Below are 23061 nucleotides of genomic sequence, written 5' to 3'. Positions count from 1 at the left end.
ACAGGGCCTGGATCTCACCCACACGTCTGGCTGAGGTGATGACCCAGAGGAATGCAGTCTTCCATCAGAGAAGCTTGAGTGGGGCTTTATACATAGGTTTGAAGGGTGCCCTCAAAAGTCTCGACAGGATCACGTTGAGTTCCCAGTGCAGGCACTTTCGCCAGCGGGAAAGTTCGAAAAAGCCCCATAAACCCCTTGACGAGTCTGAGGGCCCACAACGAGGATCTACCCGGGGACCTGGTGTAGCGTGAGATGGCCGCCAAGTTTACCTTGATGGGTGCATGAGCCAGACCAGCATTTGCCCAGGAAGCAAATATGGAATAAACTGGGGGCCGTGACCCTTAGAGGTGTAGTCTTATGCGACCTGCACCTCGTATAAAAACATTTCCATTTATGGCCGTAGCACTTTAGTGTCAACGACGTCCTGGTTTTGGTGAAGACTTCGCTGCAATCCGCAGGCAGCACATAACAACCCCCTCCTCCCCCCACCCCCAAACTCAGGTTGCAGGAGCCATGCCTTCAGGTTCAGGGATCCTGGATAGTGATGAAGGACTGCGCCTCCCTCCCTGGTGAGCAGATGCAGAAGTACTGGCAACTTGACTGGAGGAGACACAGACAGGCTCAGCAGGTCCAGATACCAAATCTGCCTCGGTCACGCTGGTGCGATGAGTATCATCCTGCAATGACACTGCCTGAGTGTGTTGATCACACGCAACAGGAGAGGAAACGGAGGAAACTGTACAGAAACAGACCCTCCCATGGGAAGGAGAACACAATCCCCCCCCCCAAAGTTCTTCAATTGGAGGAATCTGCTGGCAAACATCTGGCATTTGGAGTTTGCCACCATGGCAAAGAAATCGATCAGGGGTCTGCCCAATTTGACGAACAGACTGTCCACCTGACCATGACTAAGTTCCCACTCGTGGCAGGCGCGCAATTCCCTGCTGAGGGAGTCTGGTGTTCTTGATGTCCTCCAGGTGGAGAGGGATAAGGAACATCCCCTGTCCGATGGCCCAGTGCCACAACCCCTGGGCTTTCTTGAAGAGCGCAGGGGAATTGCATGCCCTCTTGCTTCCCGATGTAGAACATGGTGGTGGTGTCTGAAGATCCTCACCACCTTGCCCTTCAGAGATGGTAGGAAAGAGTTGAGGGCCCAGAACACTGCCCGTAGCTCCAGGATGTTGATGTGCCAAATCTTTTACACGACAGAGGTCGGTCGCTTCCGGAATACGACGTCCGGTGCGAGGTCCCCCCCCCATCCTTCCAGAGAGGCATCTGCAGTGACCGTCTCCTGGAATGGCGGGGTTTGAAATCCCATCCCCTGGGTGATGTGAGAACGCACCCCCGCCCCACCACTCCATCTGTCGGAACTCTTAATTGAGGAGATCTTGTCTGCAAAACTCCCGGATACTTTTATCCAACGCGCATCCAAGAATTTGCGTAGGTGGTCGCTTCTGCATCCTGCAGAGACAGATGAGGTAGATGCAGGATGACAACAAGCCCAGCAGCAACTTTGATGGCCAGAACAGTGGCCGTCTTCGCCAATGACAGTCGCTGCACCTTCCCTTGACGCCAGGCAGGCCACTGTGTTGAGTCGGGTGCCGAGGAACAGCACGTTCTGTGATGGTGTGAAGCAGGTCTTAGTCTATGGAGACCACCAGCTCCGTCAGACGGAAGGTCTGCTTTGTGTGCTCATCGGCTAGTTCCCAGGAGCGGGCGCGTATTAGCCAATCACCCAGGTACAGGTATGTGTGTATGCTATGCAGGTGGGCCGCCACCGGGGCGAGACATTTTATGAACACTCTTCGAGCCGACTAAGCTGAAAGGTAGGGCCTTGAACAGGTCGAGTTGGCCTTGTACCAGGGACCGAAGGAACTTTAGATGTTTCCTGTTGATGGGGACGTGGAAAGGTCCAACAATGTCAAGAAATCCCCTTCCTCCAGTTGGCCAAGCACGTGCTGCAATGTGACCATCCTGAACTTGGGACTTCAGGTACTTGTTCAGATGGTGTAGATCTAGGTAGGGCCTCCACCGCCCCCCCTTTTACCCCCCCCCCCCCCCCCCAAGACCCTCCTGTCTTCGTCCTGATCAGAAAGTATCTGGAATAGACTCCAGAGCCCCAGAGCCGTTGGGGAACAAGCTCCTTCGTCCCTTTCCGTAATGTGGCTCGCACCTCATCCAGGAGCTGAGTGGTGTGCTACTCCGGACGAGGAACCATTAGAATACGAGGGCACCTGCGTTGGAACTCCAAGGTGTGTCCATGGGCGAAAGCGCCCAGCACCCATGTCGGTGGTGATCTGCCACTCGCTGAAGCACCCAGTCAGCCAGCCTCCCACCGGGGTGCACGAGTGGGGGCCCAACGTCTTGGCCGAGTCAGGCTTGCTTGGGCGACGGCAACCTCTGCTACCGTAGGCCTGGGAGCAACCCCTGTAGGCTTCCCGCGTGGAGCAGCGTAAAAACGAGCCATGTTGCTGCAGAGTGACAAGGGAACGCGATTTCTCTGCGTCGGTCTATGGCTTGAAGTGATTAGTCGACCACTTCCCAGGGATTTTCTCTGTCGAACGGCATGTCCATCACCTTCTCATGTACGTCTTGGCGAAAGTTAGTGGCCTTCAACCATCCCTGCCGACGAAGGCAAACCATGTTTCCATTCTGCTGGGAGCCTGAGATGGGGATGTCTAGTGCCATCGTAATGGCATGGTCTGACGCCACCATCCCTTTTTGGAAGAGGGCGAGAGCCTTGATTTTCTCGTCATCGGGAAAGAATTCCAGGATAGGGCTCAGCTTGTACCAAAGCTCCCGGTCGTATCAGGACAAGACAGCCAGAGCATTAGCCGCTTTGATCGTGGATGCAGCTGTGTGGATGACTCTTCCCCATGCCGTCCATATTCCCCTTCTTGTCCGGATGGACTGATTATGCGGATGCTGGGTTGACTGAATATTCTCTGGAGTCGGACGACACTACCAAGTCTGGCAACAGTTGTGACCTCAAACACTTGTATGCAGAGTCTGGCACCCTGCATTTCTTCTCCAACCGGTCCTGTTTGGTTGGAGCCGTGCATGGATACTTCATGAGAGCTAGGCCTTCCTTCCAAATGTCGTCCAAAAAGGGTACATCCATGAGAATCCTCTTGGACTCTGGTCGCTGATAAAGGAAGCCCTCATTTTTGGTTTCCTCGGGGAACAGCTGGAACAGCTCAGAGGCCTTGGAAATAGAGTGGAATGATCCCACCTTGTCCAGTGGAGAGCCTCTATGAGGGGCGTCGAAGTGTGGCAATTCGCTGTCTGCCTGGACAAAGTCCACACCCTCGTCGTTTCAGTGGCAGTCTCCATACCAGTGTCCACGTGTGTATCTGGGTCCGCTGCTGGAGTTGGGTCCCGATGTGGTGGAGGAGGGCGATGAGGCAGTGACGCATCCACATCTTGTGTGGAGGCTGGTCAGGGGCCTGCGGAACAGGTGCCGGAGGCAACCTCTGCTGGATCTCGGTCACGGGGGTGTTGAGACCCATGAACTTTAAGAGCACAATATTAAGGTCCCAACCCGGTGGAGGGTTAGAAATGGGAGGGTATAGTCTCTTTACTCCCTCCATGAAACTTCCTCTTCAATCTACTTGACTCACTCGGCATCATGTACACCAATTATGCCGGCGTCACGCAAGTCCTCATCCCTCTATCAGGCAACTATGAGAAAGACTTAAAAACCCTCAACGCCATTTACGCCACCATCCACACCTGGATGACTGAGAACTGGCTGTGTCTGAATGGGGACAAGACAGAACTTCTTCTGTTAACACCTAGAGACGCACGCATCATCCTTGACGCCAAATACCGAGCCTTCACTGGTGACAAGGAACAAGTTACTTAACTGTAACTGTTGTTCTCCAGCATGGATCTGTCATGGATTCACATGCTCATGAATATTCCCCATCATCAGGCTGGGAATCCTTGGTAAAAAGAAAAATCAGTTTAGTTTCTGAACTGTCCTTTTACTAATAACCTATCGCTGGTCTCTGGGTCATACTGCCCCCAGCCAATGACTGCCCTCTACCTAAGCCCCTCCTCTGGCAGCCATCTTCAGATTTGGTAGCACTTAAAGTGGCAGTAGGACCAAGAGAAGAGCCGCAGAGGGGTCGGAGGGAGGGTTCACACGTGAATCCATGCCAGATCCATGCTGGAGAACAGTTACAGGTAAGTAACTTGTTCCTTCTCCAGCATGGGGTCTGGCATGGATTCACATGCTCATGAATAAAAGAATACATAGCAGTGCACACATTCACAACCACGGAAGGTGGCAAGGCTCAACATTAAGCATTACAACAACTCAACATTAATCATCTCTTACCTCCTCACCAGGCTCACCTTCAAGCAAACAGGTTGCGCAGCACTGCCTGGCCGACACTGGACTCCTCCCTGGAATCCCGGTTGACGCCGTAGAATTTCGTGAAGGTGTGTATCGACCTCCACGTAGCAGCCCTGCAGATGTCCAGCAGGGGCACACCAGACAGGAATGCCATAGTAGCAGCGATCGCTTTGGTTGAATGGGCTCTCAGATGGCCGAGCAACGGTCAGTTTTATGCTCTCTGGTGTATGATGCAGCCGGAGAGGCATCTGGAAATGGAAGTCTTGGAGAGTGCCTTCCCTTGGTTCACAGCGCCAAAGTTCACAAACAGCTGTGATGTCTTCCAAAAATGCGGTCCATGTAGAACTTCAGCGCTCTAGCTACATCCAGCGAGTGCTAGTTCTCTCGGGCGGCCACAAAGGCGACGGGAAGAAAACAGGTTACATCAAGGGCTCGTTGAGATGGAAGTCCAACGGCAGCTTGGACATGAAGGAGGGGTGCGTCCTCAGCACTACCCTCGTCTCGTGGAATGTTAGGTATGGAGGTTTACAAGAGAGGGCCTGGATCTCCCCCACTCGTCGTGCAGAGGTGATGGCCACAAGAACCGCTGTCTTCCACGATAGGAACTTTAGCGGCGCTGCATGCAAAGGCTCGAATGGAGGGCCCATGAGCCTGGTCAGCACCACATTGAGCTCCCACGCCGGGACGGAGCCTTCACCGGCAGGAACTAGCAGAACAGTCCTTTCATGAACTCCTTCACCAGGCGGTGCGACCACAGCGATGACCATCCCGGAGTTCTGTTGTAGCGGGAGATAGCATCCAGATGAATTTTGATGGATGCATGCGCCAGCCCCGCGACAGCAAGTATGGCAGCACTTGAGGGGCCGTAATCCGTAGAGGGTTGATCTTCTGTTCACGGCACCAGACAGAGAACCTCTTCCATTTATGTCCATAGTACTTAAAGCCCTGGCCTTGGCAAGTACCTCCTTGCAGTCCGATGGGATATCAGTCTCCGAACACTAGTGCTGCAGGAGCCAGGCCTGCAGGTTCAGCTACCCTGGGTCGTGGTGCAGGATCGCGCCTCCTTCCCAGGTGAGAAGATCTGCGTCCGTCGGAAGCTTGACTGGTGGGGACGCTGCTGTGTCCAGAAGGCCCAGGTACCATTTCAGCCTCGGACATGTCGGTGCAACGAGGATCATCCTGCACCGGGACCGTCTGAGTTGACTGATGAGTCACAGAAGCAACAGCAACAGTGGGAACGCATAGAGGAACAGGCCGTCCCATGGGAAGGAGAATGCATCGCCCATACTCCCGGGCTGGGAAAACCTGCTGGTGGACCTCCAGCACTTGGTGTTCATCGCCAACAGATCTATCTGGGGATTGCCCCATCGTTGGAATAGGAGATCCACTTGATCCTGCCAGAGCTCCCACTTGTGGCACGAGCGCAGCTCCCTTCCGAGTGAGTCAGCAATGGTGTTCTTTACTCCTGCCAGGTGGAAGGGTAACAGGAACATCCACTGGGCGACCGCCATGTGCCACAGGTCCTGCGCTTCCTTGGATAGAGCTGGGGATCTGGTGCCCCCCTGCTTCCGGATGTAGGACATTGTGGTGGTGTCGGTGAAGACCCGTACCACTTTGCCCTGGAGGGATGGGAGGAAGGACCCGAGGGACCAGAACACGGCCCAGAGCTCTAGGAAGTTGATGTGTAGAGACCTTCTCCGTGAGCTAAAGGCCTCTTGCGTGGAGATCTCCAGTGTGCGTGCCCATCCCTCCAGGGAGGCATCCGTCATCACCGTTTCCTGATGCGCTGGGGTCTGGAAGTCCATGCCCACTGCGAGATCCGGTGGTGGGGTACCTGCGCGCATCGCCTGCCGGAAAGTCTCGTTGAGGAAGATCTTGTCATCAAAACTTCCCGTCACTTGTACCCAATGGGCGTCAAGGAACTCCTGCAGCGGCCACATCCGCAACCTACACAGTCGCACGAGGTAGATGCATGACGACATGCCGAGCAGGTACTTGTTGGACCTCAACCTTGCAACCTCCATGGTCGACAGCCATTGTACCTTGCCCAGGATGACCTTTATCCTCTCCTCCGACAGGGACGCTAGCTGTGCCACCATGTTTAGTCTGGCTCCCAGGAATAGGGCATCCTGCGATGGCACAAAGCATGACTTTCAAAGTTTATCTGGAACCCGAGTTCCATGAGCAGGCTGACGGTCCTCGCTGTGTGGTCGACGGCGAGTTCTCTTGATTTCGCTCGGATGAGCCAATCGTCCAGGTAGGGGGTAGACATGGATCCCCTGCAGGTGGAGTTGCGCCGCCACCAGTGCCAGGCACTTGAAGACCCTTGGCACCAACTTAAAACCGAAGGGCAGTGCCTTGAACTGATAGTGCCGCCCTTGGACCATGAAGCGCAGAAATCGATGTCCTTTGTGTATGGGGATGTGGAAGCAGGCATCCTCCAAGTCCAGCGAAGACAGGAAGTCGCCTTCCTCCAGTTGTCCAGGACGTGTTGAAGGGTGACCATCTGGAACTTCTGGGATTTTATGAATTTGTTGAGGCAGCGGAGGTCTAGAATGGGCCGCCCGCTGCTGGTCTTCTTTCGGACGAGGAAGTACTGCGAGTATACACTGAGCCCCAGAGCCTCTTTGTGACAAGTTCTATCACGCCCTTCTTCAGCATTGCTCGTACTTCCAGAAGCAGCTGTGGAATGTGGTTTTCCTTCCTGGCCACAGGTGGAAAATGGGGACACTTCTTTTGGAACTCCAGAGTGTGCCCGTGGGCCAGGGCATCCAGCACCCAACGGTCGGTGGAGATGGACTTCCACATGCCGATGAAGTTCGCCAGCCGGCCTCCCACCTGGGTGCTCTGGTGGGGGCCAGACACCACAGCCGGTTCAGTCTTGCTTCGCCGAAGCCTTGCCACCTTGGGCCCCTTGGCGACGACGGTGTCCACTGGCCTTGTTGCAGCCTCAGTAGGCTTCCTGCGACAAGGAGCGGGCCGCCTGGCGGTACGACGAGGAGCTGCCGCCGAATCCTTTGGAACCACCTTGAGACTTGCCTCCGGAGGTCCGAAAGGACGGCCGTCGCTGATGGAGATCCCAAAGCCCGGGCCATCTCGGTGTCCGCCTTGATGGCCTGCAGTGACTCGTCCACTGCCTTGCTGAATAGGTTGTTCCCGTCGAAGGGCATGTCTAGTACCCTGGTCTGCATGTCCTGACGGAAGTCTGTGGCCCTGAGCCAACTGCCCCGTCGAGGGCAAACGCTGTTGCCCATCTGGCAAAAACCAGTGTCGCGATGTCCGTGGCCACCGCAATGGCGTGGTCTAACAGCACCTCGCCTTCCTGCAGGATTTCCAGGGCTTCCGCCCTCGTCTGGGTGGAAGTCCAAGAGGGGAGCGATCTTAAACCACAGCACCCTGTCGTAGCGGGCTACGATCGCGAGGGCGTTGGCCGCATTGATGGTCGGCGCTGCCGACGAGATGATCCGTCCCATGACGTCCAGCTTCTTCCCCTTCGCTGTCTGGTGAAGAAGTGGAAGTTGATGCCGTCGGGCCTGCCGATACCACCAAATCTGGGGACGGCTGTGCCCTGAGGCACATAGGCCCGGAGTCTGGGACCCGGTACTACTTCTCGCACCAGTCCCTCTTCCAGGAGCCGTGGATGGATTCTTCAGAAGGGACAGTCCTTCGTCCCAGATGTTGTCTAGTAACAGGACTGAAAGGACGGTCTTCCTCTTGGCCTCCCGTAGTTGGTAAAGGAACCCCTTCTCCTGCTCTTCGGGGCATAGCTGGAAAAGCTCTGATGCCCTGGCCATCATGGCATGAAAGGAGCCAATTTCGTCGGGAGGAGAAGCCCGGGGAGGGGGTGATGGGCAATCCGTTCCGACGTCGCCCTGATCGCCCGTCCCAGTCATTGCGGTCTCCGTCTCATCCCTCGATTGGGGGGGAAATGGAGGTGAAGGATGGAAGGGGGGGTGGGACGATGAACTCGCCTTTAATTGGATGGAGAGCTCCCCGACGGTCCAGGCGCCGCTGGATCTGGATCGTCCACCGGAGGCAAGGGTAGCCTCGTCCTTATCTCAGTGCACAGTGCTTGCAGTGCCAGCAAAATGTCATCCTGCCTGTCCGTCGGCGGTGGCATTGGTTGCGACGGGAGCGCCGGCAGCGGTGTGGTGTCCGGTTCGATCTGCAGTTCGTCGGCTCCACCCTCGCTCTCCCAACCTGGGGTTTCACGGGGGTCTTTTCGGTAGGCTGGAAAGACGATTCCCTTCGGGACGGCAGGGAAACTAGGCCTGGCAGTCTCCACTGGGGTCACCACCGCAGGCTTGGCCAGGGCTGCCACGACTCCCTCAATTGAGGCCTTAGCCAGGTGAATCTGAGCCTTCACGACCTTGGGCGCATCTGAGGCCTTCACCGTTGGGGGAGGGGGAGGGGTCACCGCCTCGCTCCCCCTTGGCTTTCTCCGTCTTGACTTGCTGGGGCTTCTCCCGAAGCTTACCCGGGTTCTCAGACTTCGTTTTCACTGAGCCGGAGCATTGGCTAGTGGTTGACGGTGACATCGCGCCCTGCCTGGCAGCTGAGGAGCCCGAACCAACGGTGCTCCCGGTGCCCGCGGACTTGCGGTGCTTTGCCTTCTGTTGGGCTCCCGTCGCCGGGGCACCCTCAAAGGTCTTAGAAGACCGCTCGGATTTATTCTCACCTGCTGCTGGGCTCTTCGCTTCCAACCAGTTAGCGAGTCGTGTGCGACAGTCCTTCAGGTCTGGGCGGACATGTTCTTGCAGAACGCACAGTCTTCCTCCACGTGCAACTTGTCGGTGTGAAGGCAGTAGAGGCACCGGGAGAGCTCATTTTTCTTGAAGACGTTCTGTAGTCCACATCCTGGGCAGATCCTAAACAGCTTGGATCCAACGGGCGTCGAGTCTACTTTGTCTTGGGCCATGTCCATGCGGGGTAGGCATCAAAGATCTTCCAAGAAGTTAAATTTGACGAAAATAACGACGGGGAATATTCATGAGCATTTGAATCCATGCCAGACCCCATGCTGGATAACATCACCATCTCTGTAGAACAGTCAGTCAAATCTCTAGGAGTCTACTTGGACAAAAACCTGACGATGTCCAGACAAGTAAGCGCTATTGCTACCTCCTCAGCCTACTACTCCAAACTCATCAATGCTGCCAGACCTTTCTTATCCACCACCAACTCCCTTTCAATTGCGCGAGCCATCATAGGTTCTAGGCTACACTACTGTAATGTACTCTTTACAGAAACCTTCTGAAAAAACTGACAAACTACAGACCATCCGGAATAACACCCTGTGCGCAGCACTAGGCATCACCAAAGGGAACACATTTCTGTAGCAGACAAAAAACTCACTGGCTGCCGGTACAGCAGCACATCTTGTTTAAGACACTGGCCATCACATAGATGCATCGACCACACTGCACCTTCCTACCTCTGACAGTCCTGCCTTTGTCGGCAAGACCTATCAGAACCCCTTATAGCAACCTACTGCCGGTCCCTAGAATCAAACGAGCTGGAGGCGGTGGCGCAATTTTTCTCTTCATTGCATCCAGACAATGGAACTCGCTCCATCAGAAATGAACCCTCTCACCTTGCCTTCCGCAAGGCTGTCAAAACCAGGCTATTTATCTAAAAAGAATTCTGTATGTTGTATATCGTCCACTGCTCCATTGTAACCTGCTGCCTAACAATGTACCTTGTATTATCCGATGTATGCGGGCCAATGTAACCAACCACCCTCTTCACTGCTGCAACTAAGACATTCTTGTAATGGCGCCTCGATGCCCCCAGGCTGTGTGAGCGCTTCTATAAATGCAAATAAGACATGCATTACTTACCCTAAAAGCATTTCCAATGATTTTATCTGCTTAGAGTCACATGCTGTGCATATGGTCCGACATCCAGTGGTAACCGCGGAGTACTGCATCTGGTCTTTCGGGGGACCGAAAGGGGACGTCGGCATAGGCGTGTCTGAAACACTATCCCTATCGTGACGTGTGTAGTACCCAAAATCCTTCACGCGCCGAGGTCCCTCCGATTGTTTTTTCTTCCTGCCATGAGGGAGCCCAAGGCTATAGTGAGTGAGTACATGAAGAGAGAAAGTAGTAAGAAGTCTATGTTCCTTCCACCCCGAGCGGGGAGGCAGGGAGGGCGCATGCGAATCTAAGCAGATACCGTAAAAGCATTTCTGATGATTGTAAGTAATGCATGTCTTCTGATGCTTGTTAATCTGCTTAGAATCACATGCTGTGCATAGAGTAGCGAGCAGTACCCAGAGTTGGAGGTGGGTTGTGAGAAGGAACAGTAGAAAAAAGATGTCTTAGTACTGCTTGTCCCACCTCAGAATCAGACCTAGAACGAGTGTCTAGGCAATAGTGTTTTGTAAAGGTGTGTACAGAACTCCAGGTTGCCGCTTTGCAAATGGACTCTAGGTGAAAATTTGCAATGAATGCTATGGATGCACCAGTGCCTGGAGTAGAATGTGCTCTAGGCTTGAAGGGCAGTTCTCTCTTTGCAAGAGTGTAACATAGTGTGATGCATTTGACAATCCACCTTGATATTGCTGATTTAGAGACGGGGTCCCTTTCTCTACCAGCTGCCACTGAAACAAAGAATTGTTTAGTTTTCCTCAGTGGTTTAGTTCTATCCATGTAGAACATGACTGCCCTGCGCACATCTAGTGTGTGAAGGCTTCTTTCGGCCATGTTAGGTCGGTCTCTAAAAGAACGTGGGTAGTTTGATTGACTGGTTCACATGGAACTTTGAAATAAATTCTGGCGCAAATCTGGGATGTGGACTGTAACAAAGGAGTCCAAGACCGAGAGGGCCTGTAGTTCGTTAACTATTCTGATAGAAGTGATAGCTACTAGAAAGGCTGTCTTGTAAGTCAGGTCTTTCAGAGTAGCTTTATGAATAGGCTCAAAAGGGGGTCCCATGAGCCTGGTTAAAACCACGTTTAGATCCCCACCCAGGGGCTGGGTGAGTGATGGGGGGGATACATTCTTTTAACCCCTTCCATTAAAGGCTTTAATCACAGGTATTTTCTACCACGACACCTTTTGCTGTGACGTGGTGTAGGCTGACAACGCCGCTAGGTGAACCTTTAAGGAATTGAAGACTAACCCAGAGTCCAACAGATGGGTTAGATATAACAATGTGTGAAGGCGAGCAATCGGTGGGATTGACGCCTTTGGAACTGCACCAAATGACAAAACGTTTCCATTTGCTGGCATAGCAATAACGTGTGTAAGGCTTTCTTGCCTCCCTCAGTATGTCCATGCATCTTTGAGGGAGTTGCAGATGTCCAAACTCTATGACTTCAGGAGCCAGGCTGCTAAGTTCAGAGTTTGTGGGCATGGGTGCAGAGACTCCCCCTGTCCTGAGACAACATGTTGTACGGGCAGGGCAGCTTGACTGGTGGGGAGGGACAATTCCATCAGGTGCGCGAACCAGGGTTGGCGGGCCCACATGGGAGCCACCAGAATCATGGTGACTGGTTCCTGGTGCATCTTGTGCACTATCTTGTTCAGAAGGGTAGTCGGGGGGGGGGGAGGGGGGAGGGGTGGAAGCGTAAACAAATTTCCCCGACCAAGTTATCCAGAGACCGTTCCCCTTGGATCGGTTCTGGGGGTACCTGGAGGCGTAATCTGGGCATTGGGCGTTCTCCTGAGTAGCGAATAGGTCGATCTCTGGAAACCCCCATTCTGCGAAGACATTGGATACAATGTCTTCGTGCAGACGCCATTCGTATTCTTCTGGCAGAGGAAAATCTCTGCTGAGTACGTCTCTGGTTGAGTTCCCCTGGAACATGTTGGGATATCAGGAACATCTGCCCATATCCAGATGTTTTGGGACAGCTTGGATAGCCCTGGAGAGTGAGTGCCCCCCTGCCTTTTCAGATAATACATTGCTTTTGTGCTGTCGGTTAGGACCAGCACTGTCTTCCCTTGCAGTTGCTTCTGAAAGGCTTTCAATGCTTTGAACACTGCTAGTAGCTCCAGTAGGTTTATATGGTTGGACGCTACCTGAGGAGACCACACTCCGTGCGCTGTCTGTTGAAGCAGGTGAGCCCCCCCCCCCCCCACTCTGTGAGAGATGCGTCTGTCGTAAGAGTAGCTTCCACTGCAGGGGTGGTGAAGGTTTTCCCCTCCAAGAGGTTCTCCCTCGACCACCACTGCAGAGAGAACGAGGGCTGGCGAGACAACTAACAGATCTTCCCATTGTCAGCTGGCCTGACACCACTGGCTGTTGAGCCACTCTTGCATGGGACGCATGCGCAGCCGTGCGTGGGGGACCAAGTATATGCATGACGCCATCATACCTAGCAAACACATAGCTTTGCGTTCCGTCACCTCTCGACTGGCTACATACTGAGGAACTTGAGAGAGCATGTTCTGAACCCTCTCGCTGGAAGGGAAGACTAGACCGTCTTCTGTGCGAATTAGAGCCCCCAGGAACTGTTACTTGGCTGGGGACTAAGCTGGATTTCTTTTCGCCGATAGAAAATCCCAGGCTGAACAGTAGATCTACTGTCTTTTGGGTGTTTGAAAAACAAACGTCGAACGAGTCCCCCGTGATGAGCCAATCGTCGAGGTAAGGGTAAACTGGAACCGAAAGTCTGCGCAGGTGTGCTGCTGCCACTGCCAGAACCTTGGTAAACACCCGTGGCGCCGAGGCTATGCCGAAGGGGAGTACCTTGAACTGGTAGTGTTTGTCCTGCATCACGAACCTTAGGAATTTTCTGTGCGCTGGCAGCTTTGAAATATGAAAGTATGCATCTTTCATATCCAATGTTGTCATGAAGTCCCCTTGTTTTAGCAATGGGATCACCTTTTGAAGTGTTACCATGCGAAACTTCTAGGGCTTTATGAACTTGTTCGCCGGGCGCAGGTCTAGAACAGGACGCATGGTGAGATCCTTTTTGGGTACAAGGAAGTATATTGAATAAATACCCTTGTTTACCAGCAGAATCGGGACTGTTTCTATGGCGTCCTTTCCCAGCAGCGCCTCCACCTCTTGGACCAGGATCTGCAGATGTTCCGGTGAAAGGCGTCGATGTTTCAGTGTTCTGAACTGTGGGGGTCAGGCGAATTCCACGCAATAACCGTGGGCGACCGTCTTTAATACCCACTGGTCTGAAGTTATCCCCTCCCATGACTTGAGGAAAGATGTTAATCGCCCCCCGACCGGGGAGGCATGGGAGGGGATCTGAACTTGGTCGTCATTTCGGACCAGAGGTTGACGCACCTCTGGAATTGGAGCCTCTGCCTCTATTCTTTCTGCGCTTCGGACCCCTCTGGGGGTAGTAAGTGGGGCTTGCAGCCGGTTGACTTGCGTTGAAGTTGCCTGTGCCGAAATTATTTTGAGCGGCGCGGACTTGTCCTCGAAAGGACCGCCGAGAATTGCTGCCCCTCTGTGAAGAGGGTTTTCGGGAAATCTGTGCAGCGACTTAATAGTCTCATGCTCCTTCTTGGCTGTCTCCAAGGCATCGTCTACCGCCTTCCCGAAGAGGTTGGCCTCGTCAATGGGTTTATTGATGATGGATGCCTGGGTCTCAGGCCTGAAACCCGACGTGCGCAGCCACGCGTGTCTCTTTAGGAGAGTACCCTGTGCGAGAGACCTGCCTGCTGTCTCTGCGGAGTCCAGGGTATTCTTTACAACATTTTGATTGGCAAGTTTGCCCTCGGAGACAATGGAGAGAAGCTTGGCTCTGGTTGGTTCCGGAACCTCCTGGAGGCCTTCCTGGAGTAGGTTCAATTGGCCGTCGACATAGCTTGCCAGTAACGTCGTGTTATTGGCAAAACGGACGGTATAAGCAGCCGCCGACGTGACCCGTTTGCCTAAGGCATACAACCTTTTGGATTCCTTGTCCGGGGGTGACTCTCCCGTGGCAAGGGGAACCCCTGCTCTCTTGCGAGTGTTGGTCACCACCAGCAAGTCCGGGATTGCGTGTCCTTTGATATAAAGCGGGTCGGTGGGGGAGTGCCGAAAGAGTTTCTCGACCCTTTGATTCAGAGCCCTAGTCTGAGTGGGTGTGAGTAAAGGGGCCAGCCGTCTCTTTACAGAGCTCAAGAGAGGAATAGACTGGCTTGCTGGAGGCTTGTCATTAATAATGTTTTCCGCGAAATCCTGTTTAGGCAATGCCTCAAGCGTGGCAATTTTAAAGAATTCTACTGCTTTTTTCAACGTTTTGTTGAAAGCCATTTGATCATCCACCGGGGGAGCTTGCCAAGCCGGTGTGGATGGGGAAGAGTCGAGGCAAACGATATCAGAATTGTGATCGTCCTGCGGAGGGTCCTCCCAGTTGTCCGTTGCGCCTTGATCTTCCCCATAATTGTCCAGAAAAGAAGTCCCCTCCTCTTCTGAATAGATGTCTCTATACGTGTCCTTCTGGACATCTTCTTGATAATCAACATAGTGTTGAGCATCTAGGTGTTGGGCAACTCGTGTGTGAGGGTTAGGGACTACCAAAGCTTTTTTCGGCGGAGGTTGATCAGAAGCCCCGAAAACCTGCTCCAACCGATCCATATACCCCTCAAATTGTTCTGTAGTCCACTTGGATGACCCAAATGGTACCAGCTGAGCAGGAACAGGGTCCTCTGCCCTAAGGCGTTCAGAGGATCTCCTCAGGGTGCTTGAGAGGGGTACCTGGCTCTCTTCGTAAGAGTCCTCAGGATAGTCTTCCAAAACGGTGGAAAACCTTTCGGCGGATTGGCCCATAACTGTGGGTGAAACCGGTACCAGGCCCACCGTCGTAGCAATCCTATTGATACTCTTACTGATGGTCACTGAATCTTCGGGGGACAAAGCCTCCGATGATGGTTTCTCGGGTAGAGGCCTACTTGTAGTTTTCGGGCCTGCACGGGACTTGGAAACCTTGAAACTCGAAGTTTCTTGTTCAGAAACTTCGACGTGTGTAGTTTGGGGAGTAGCGCCTTTGTTATGTTTATTAAGCCCAGTCATGCGCTGCTGCGGATGCGGGGAAGGCTTCGGATCAAATCGATCCGATGGCGCTTGCGCCTTCTTCGACAAGGTCGTCGAGGAGGGCGCTTCGGTTGTGTTTTGTGGGGTGCAATTGTACGCCCCCGTCACCGGGTGTGGTCCCTGTAGCAAGACCGGAGTCGAACCTGGAAGGGTCGGGGACAGACGGGGCGGCTCTAGAATAGTCCGCCTCAAGGTCTACAACGTCCGCGTTGGACGTTTGGTCATCCGATGTACCCCCCCCCCCCGTCACTCTCGGCTGGTGTCGCGGCAGGGGAGGGAGGCTCCATGCGTGACATACCGTACGCGGCCCACCACTTCAACCGGCGCTCCTTAAGGGATTAGGTTTAGGAGTTTAACGCCGAACACCGCTTTAGTGCTCTAGGGGGAGACAAGCGTACTCTGACCCTTCACAGGGGGCACAATCTAAATGGAGTCCTTTCCATAGGAAAAGGGAAGGGTGACCAGACCAAAGAGGAAAGAAGTGGAAAAGAGGAAAGACATAGCAGTATGGCAAACCCCGAGCCCACTCTCCCTACTGTGTAGGCCGGCCAGAAGGCCCGACCACGTGGAGGTCCGAACGCCACATCTTAGGTGCCGGAATCCACAGCTGTAGATGGTACCCCGTAGTCTTCGTCGAAGATGTTCTTGATAGGCGAAGTGACTTAATGGGGATTAAACCGACAATTCGGTAAGAAACAATGTTTCATGAAGAGCTCCGCTATAGGGTGACCAGTTATGTGGGCGGAAAAAAACAATCTGAGGGACCTTGGCGCACGAGGGATTTTGGGTACTACACACGTCACGATAGGGATAGTGTTTCAGACACGCCTATGCCGACGTCCCCCTTCGGTCCCCCGAAAGACAAGATGCAATACTCCACGGTTACAACTGGATGTCGGACCATATGCACAGCATGCGATTCTAAGCAGATCAACAAGCATCAGAAATGCATTTATAACAGGATCTTCCCAACAAACACCTTGTTTTGCCAAGTGGAGTATGCGGACAGAGCAGCTAGGTGTACTTTGATGGAGTCAAATACTAGGCCAGAGTATAGGAGAAGCATGGAGTGTAGAATTTTGGAAGGGGGATATTCGATTGGGTTTAAGGACTGTGACTGGCACCATATTGCAAACCTTTTCCGTTTACTGAAGTAAAAGTGTCTGGTGTTGGCTTTCTGTGACTCCCTTAGGATATCCATACACCTTTGGGGAAGTTTTAAGTGCCCAAACTATGACCTCAGGAGCCAGGCTGCCAAGGTCATAGACTGAGTATGTGGGTGGAGTGTTGTTCCCCCCTCCTGCCCCCCGCCCGTGCTGGGATAGCATGCTGTAGGGGTGTTAGGGAGGATTCTCAGAAATGTGCTAATTCCCTTCTGCCTTAGAGACCCCGCCCCAAATCGTTTGCTGGACTTTAGGACTTTCATTTGTATCCTTGATAGAGCGAGACCGGCCTCCCCCCCCCCCCAACCCATCTCATGTATTTTTCTGTAATTTGAACACTTTCTTTTGGTTTTGGAGTCTAACAAACTCCATAGGCATCATCCTTTTACATTGAGAGACACGGCACCTTCAGTGCAGTGGCACAGGGAAGTCTCATTTCCCAAAGGTTTAAATACCGTCTCTTGGTTAAACTACTGTTTCCAAGAGCAGGGAAGTGAAAGTTCACTTACATTTGTAACTTTCTAGACCAAGCACACACCATCTTACAATAGGGTGCTGGAGGGGTTACTTAGTATCCCCTCCATCTAGTTTCTCATGTAACATTTTTATGTTAACCTTTCTACAATAAATGGCTGGTGGCAGTGGTTTACTTCCTACCATTGTGAGTTTCTACCGCGGGCTGCAATTGCAGATGCAGTAAAGCACCCATGGTTGCCCATTTTGTCAACATGGTCCCGGTCTTTTTTCTCCATTTTCTCCATTTCTTGTTGGAAAGGTCCTTCTTGAGATTTACTTGCACGCCAAACCAGGTTTGGTCCCTTTGTCATTGGCAGGGTTCAATGCTGAAGCCCGCCTCTGGCCCCAGCATGTCTGGCAGGGCAGGAAGTGAGGGAGGGGCCCGAAACTGCCTGTGCTTAATCACCTTGGTTACAGGAAATCACCCAAAGGTGATTGGCTGTTTGTCTTTGGAGGACAGCCACCCTGCTGTGTGAGCGACAGTTAGGTTGCAAATGAATGGGAGAAAACTGCATAAAAAGGTGAGGCCTTTTAGACAGAATGCAGAGTCGACCACTGGACAAAGGAAGACGCTTGCTGCAAATCCAGGACCGTTGGTTTGCCCGGTGAAGCCCTGCTGAAGCTCCGAATTCGCTTCGACTAGAGAAGCCCTGCAAAGGACGACTTCTCCCCTTGGGTTGGTGGGACCAATCGACCCAAAGACAAACTCATCTGGAAATCCTCTCGAAGCTGGCTGTACTTCCATTGCTGCTGCAGGAACCAAGTGCCAGGGAGAGGAACACCAGAACCGAGTGCATCGTTTTTAAGTCGTACCCGAGCTCCAGGAAGATCCTCCGGACTCCCACGAAGCAGGACTAACCAGGCCTGAGCCACCTCAGAGTGCTGGACCCCAGAATCAAGGAAAGCCCACAAGGTATCCGAGGACCACAGTGGTGCTATTCGTGAGAAGCTGAAAACTCAAAGTGCCGCTGATCTAAAGTTTGCTCATTGCTGCCAACAATCTTCGAATCGTAGTGCAGGGTGTCCCAGACGGCTTCCCTCTTGTCCCCACGACTGAGGCCCAGCAACAACAGGATCTGCCATACTACAAAAGGAACAGAAGCCAGCTGGAACCAATTTCCTCAGACCTAAGGTACTGTAAACTAAGGGGTACTTACCTTTTGCTGTCTAACTTGCTAGCTCTCAGTTGAGACTGGCCTTCGTTACCTTTTGCAGAGTTGCTTACAGCTTTGCCCATCACAAGCCTCCCAGCTTGTGGCCCAACAGTGATTTATTTTCAACAAAAATTCTCTATAACATTGTGCAAGACTTTTTACTTACCTTCAAGAACTTCTTCAACTCCCCTAGACTTTGCTCAATTGACATTGGCTGTCCTGGCTCCCTGATAGACTCTTCTAACCTCTGACTCTGTGCTTTGATCTGTCCCGCCAAAAAGTCACACATTTACTTGTGCAGATGTGAAAGGGTTCATCTACATTGCATTGGGGGGTTTAAAAGTGCTTACCTGTTTGAGAAACTTGTTTACCATTGTTTTCTCCCTTAACCTTTTCCCTGTTGACACCAAGCTCAGTATTGCTCTAAATGTACCAGTGATACATCAATGTCCACAGTGTCCTAGTTATTCTAGTCACCTCGGGGTGTAGGAAGTGTGTGTATCATCCCAAATGATTATCTGATTTATTGAAACAGAGTATTCATTGAAGTATATTTGTGAGTTGCATATTTGCTCCCTTCTAAAGAAGGCTTATTCAAACTGACTATTAAATTAATAAATTGTTTAATCAAGAAACCTTGAGTGTAAGTGTATTTGGATACTGTCACTGTGAAAGTCTATGTTACAACCCTACAGCTCACATTGACCCCTCTTGAGATAAGCCTGGCTGCTCAGCTACTCTACTAACTTGTGTAGTACATGCTTACACCAAAGGTTGGGTTAACTATTGCCAGGAGGACAAGCCTGGTGCAGTCTCCCACAGGGTACTGCATGGAATCTTTCCAAACACTCGCTTAGACGGAAGAGGCGTCTTATTTTTAGCAGATTCCGAAATCTTGGATTTTAAAAGAGGGCCCGGGATATATTTAATGAGTTCTCTCATTTGAGGTAGTGGAAGGGTCAAAGTGCCTTCGGTGCAGGAAAGGGCATCTTATGCGCGGTGTCAGAAACGTACTTGTGGGTCTGTTTCAGAAACCCGTCATGCAGCAAGCGCAATGGCCAGATGACAGGGATGTTTGAGGACCTTTCCTTTGACACTGCGTGGCTTTCGGTCAACAGTCGGCCGTGGGATGTGTGATTGAGTCGCTGGGTTTAGTCTCCATAACAGGACTGCTAGCCTTAATGGGTTTCGGGGGCTCACACGTGGCAATCTTGCGAATCCAGTTTGCCCTTGGCGTCACTTAGGACACTGCCGCTGCCATCACTGGAAGCACCCTCCACGTCAATGGAGGCCTAGGCCTACATGGCGTGGGTGGCCCAGCATTTTGTTCTACGGTACTTTAATATCTTGGGTAGAAAGAGCATGCAAGATTTGCAGTTCTTTTCAGGGTGATCCCGTGGGAGACAGGGGTTACACACCCTGTGTGTCTACCTAGGGGTACTTCCAATTGCAGCACATGCAAAACTATGATTAGTGGAAAAGGCAGCAAAGCAAAGAGAAGGAAATGAGGGGAAGAGATTAGGTATTCTTTAAAAGGAGAATTAAGTATGGCCTCCGCCCACTGTGATGGGCCGAGGCCCGTGTAGGCAGTGGTCAGTGTCCGTTGAGTCGATTGTTCGGTCATCGATAGCTCTGTCCATCCAACTCTGCTGCAGAACATCTTGCAGCGTGCGGTTAGCGAAACAATAGTAATAAAGTCGACGATAAACCTTTTCTAATCAAAAAGGCATCAACCTGAACTCTGCAAACTAGTGCCTGACTAATGGCGGAAAAACAATCTGAGGGACATCGACGCATGAAGGACCATGGGTACAATGGGCATCACACTAGAGATACTGACGCCTAGTCAACGTCCCTTTTTCGACGTTCGAAAAACAAATCATGTAATACTCTGCGACTACCACTAGAAGTCGGCCTATGCATAGCATGTGATCCAAGCGGAACCACAAGCCTCCGAAATATATATGGTATACATTACTCACCATAATAATATTTCTGATGCCTGTATCTGGCTTAGATTCACATGCTCTGCATAGTCCGACATCTAGTGGTAATCAGTATTACAAGATTTGTTTTCGAAACTCGAAAAGGAACGATGAGTGTGTTAGTAATACTATCCCTAGTGTGAAGTCTACTGTACCCATGGTCCTTCACGCGTTGGTCCCTCAGATTGTTTCTGACATGAGAAAGCATGAAGTGCAGCGCGAGTACAGATGTGATGAAGCAGAAAAACCTCTATGGACCTTAGACTCCAGAAGGGGGAGGAAGGGTGGGCGCATGTGAATCTAAGCAGATAGAAGCATCAGAAATACTATTACATTGAGTAATGTATCCCTTCTGAGGCTTGTGCAGCTGCTTAGATCACATGCTCTGCATAGATTAGTGAGCAGTATCTGGAGGAGGCGGGATGTGAGAAGATACAGCGGCAAATAGAGGTTTTAGCACTGCTTGTCCCACCTGTGAATCTGCTTTAGAGCGAGTATCAATGCAATAATGCTTTGTGAAAGTATGAATGGAACTCCATGCAGCTGCTTTGCAAATGGTGTCTAGGGGGGCGTTTGCAATGAAGGCTAAAGTAGCCCCTGTTCCTCTGGTAGAGGAAGCCTGGGAGTGAAAGGTAAAGCTCTTTTGGATAGAGAATAAGTTGGATGCATTTGACCATCCATCTGGAGATGGCCTTTTTGGAGATATGTTCGCCTTCTACACCAGGTAATATGGAAACGCTGTATGAAGGCTTCTTTCAGCTGAGTTGGATGGATTCTGAAAGAAGGTAGGAAGCTCATACTTTGAAATTCATTTAGGTGAAAATCTCTGGTGTGTTCTAAGGACCAGTCCTTGTGGATTACAAAGAAAGGGTCCTGTACTGACAATGCCTGTAGCTCACTGACTAGTCATAGAGGTGATGGCTACCAGGATGTTACACTCACCTCGTTTCTGCGGGGGATGCTGGGGCATGGTTGCAGCCCTTCCAGGAAGTACACCCCCCCCCCCCGTCTGCTTTCTCCCGCTGCAAATAGGCTGTGGGCTGCTGCGATGAATTGGAACACTGCTCCTGCGTAGATATGAGAGGACGTAAGTTTGCTGGCCTGGGAGTGAATTCCCTCTCAAACCCTTCTTCCCATAGCGTGGTTTCTGTGAGCATGCATCAACCCACTAAGGCTCACCTGTAGATTATTAATGGTGAGCTCTCCGTCCTGCTACTTCTGGCAGGGGCGCATTTAGGATGAGGACCGAGTTCCTTCACTGGTCCTTCGTACGTGGTGTCCAGTCCAGCTGTGACTATTCTATGCCTTTCTGCTAAGTAACTTTCAGTTCTCTTTGTCTTGAAGTATTTGTATTGTCTGTCTCACAGCCTGTTGCCAGCTCTGTAATAATGTCTATCTTTCTCCCAAATAGGTGTGATTGCAGCCCAGCAGAGCCACAGAGCACGAGGTGGCTACAGATGAGCGAAAGATTCCGCAGTGGTCCGTCAGCAGGTATGTGAGCTTTTAATGATAAGCGCGACCTCAAAGTTCGTAATGTCTAACCTTGCCTTTTGTCCTTTTAGAGGGTTCGCCTTCGTGGATGAAGAAGATGTCGTGCTGTGGTGCCCAGAGCTGAAGTGCTACGTGCCGGAGGATGAAGACGATGTCGTGCTGCGGTGCCCAGAGCTGAAATCCTGCATTCCAAAGGATGAAGAATGGACACCAAGCTCAGCGGTGAAGAATGCAGGTGAATGCTGACTCCAGGAGGTAAGCGTATGGGCAGGAGACTGAATTCTCCAAAGTAAGTGCTGTTTCATCCCAGGCGGCGGTGAGCATTACGCTGCATGCGAATGCAGATTAACGCAAAGCGTGCGCCTTGGGGTTGGGTTGGCTTTTATAGCTGAGCTCTTAAGGCCACACCCGCTAGTTCTGTTCTGCTTGCCACACCCTGCCACTCCTTGAAGTTGCACGTGTAGCTCACGATGGAAAGTTCCTGAAAAGCACTCCTGCCCATAATAAAGAGTCTTGCTTATGTTTCTCCATGAGAAGGCGCCAGGACTGAGTCGTCCAACGGGGCCCCCTGTGTATAAACGACCCAAAGGGATGTGCATGAACCATGGTACTCCTTGCTCCCACAACCTGATGGTGCAGCTCCTATGATCCTGGGCATGTGCCATGACGGAGGAATGCAGTTTTGTAGGTCACGTGTTTTAGGCTGGCCTTGTGCATAGGTTCACCTAGTTCGGTGAGCACAACATTAAGATTCCAACATGGTGGAGGGTTAGAAACGGGAGGGTATACCTCTTTACCACTTCCATGAATGCCTTAATGACAGATCCTTTCCACCAGGACACCTTTCTCTGTAAAGTGGTGTAACTAGACAGAGCCACCAGGTGCACCTTGGAGTCAAATACGAGGCCGGAGTAACAGTGTCTGGTGTTGGGTTTCTATGCCTCTTTTATGACATTCATACACCTTTGTGGAAGATTTAAATGACCGAGCTATGCCTTCAGGAGCCAGGCTGCCAAGTTCATAGATTGAGGGGGAGGATGGAGAGATGCCCCCTTGTGTTATAACAGCATGTTGTAGAGGCAGAGGAGTATGATCGGGTTGCACATCGCCAGTTTGAGCAAATTTCGAAAACAAGGTTGTCTTGTCCACATAGAAGCAACCAGGATTAGAGTCACTTGCTCCTGGTGCATCTTGTGCACTATCCTGCTCAGAAGTGGTGTCGGAGGGAAAGCGTAAGCAAATTTCCCTGACAGGTTATGATATATGACATTCATAAAGCGCCTGTACACAAGTGTTCATCCACAGGGCATTCCTTTGGACCCTGGTTGGGGAAACCTGGACGCAAAGTCTGGGCATTGGACGTTTAGGCTTGTGGCGAACAAGTCTAATGGGGGATGACCCAATTG

The 23061-nt window shown here is 51.9% G+C and overlaps 1 protein-coding gene across 1 annotated transcript in view; it reads right to left on the bottom strand.

Moving 5' to 3' along the window:
- The window catches only part of FBXO28 (F-box protein 28), a 300688-nt gene that overhangs the window by 25702 nt on the left and 251925 nt on the right, over positions 1 to 23061 (bottom strand). The gene's annotated exons all lie outside the window — the stretch shown is intronic.

The sequence above is a fragment of the Ambystoma mexicanum genome, chromosome 4q (genome assembly GCF_040938575.1).
Source record: "Ambystoma mexicanum isolate Mex_15411 chromosome 4q, UKY_AmexF1_1, whole genome shotgun sequence".
Classification (NCBI taxonomy): Eukaryota; Metazoa; Chordata; class Amphibia; order Caudata; family Ambystomatidae; genus Ambystoma; species Ambystoma mexicanum.
This window is presented reverse-complemented; position numbering and strand designations above follow the sequence as displayed.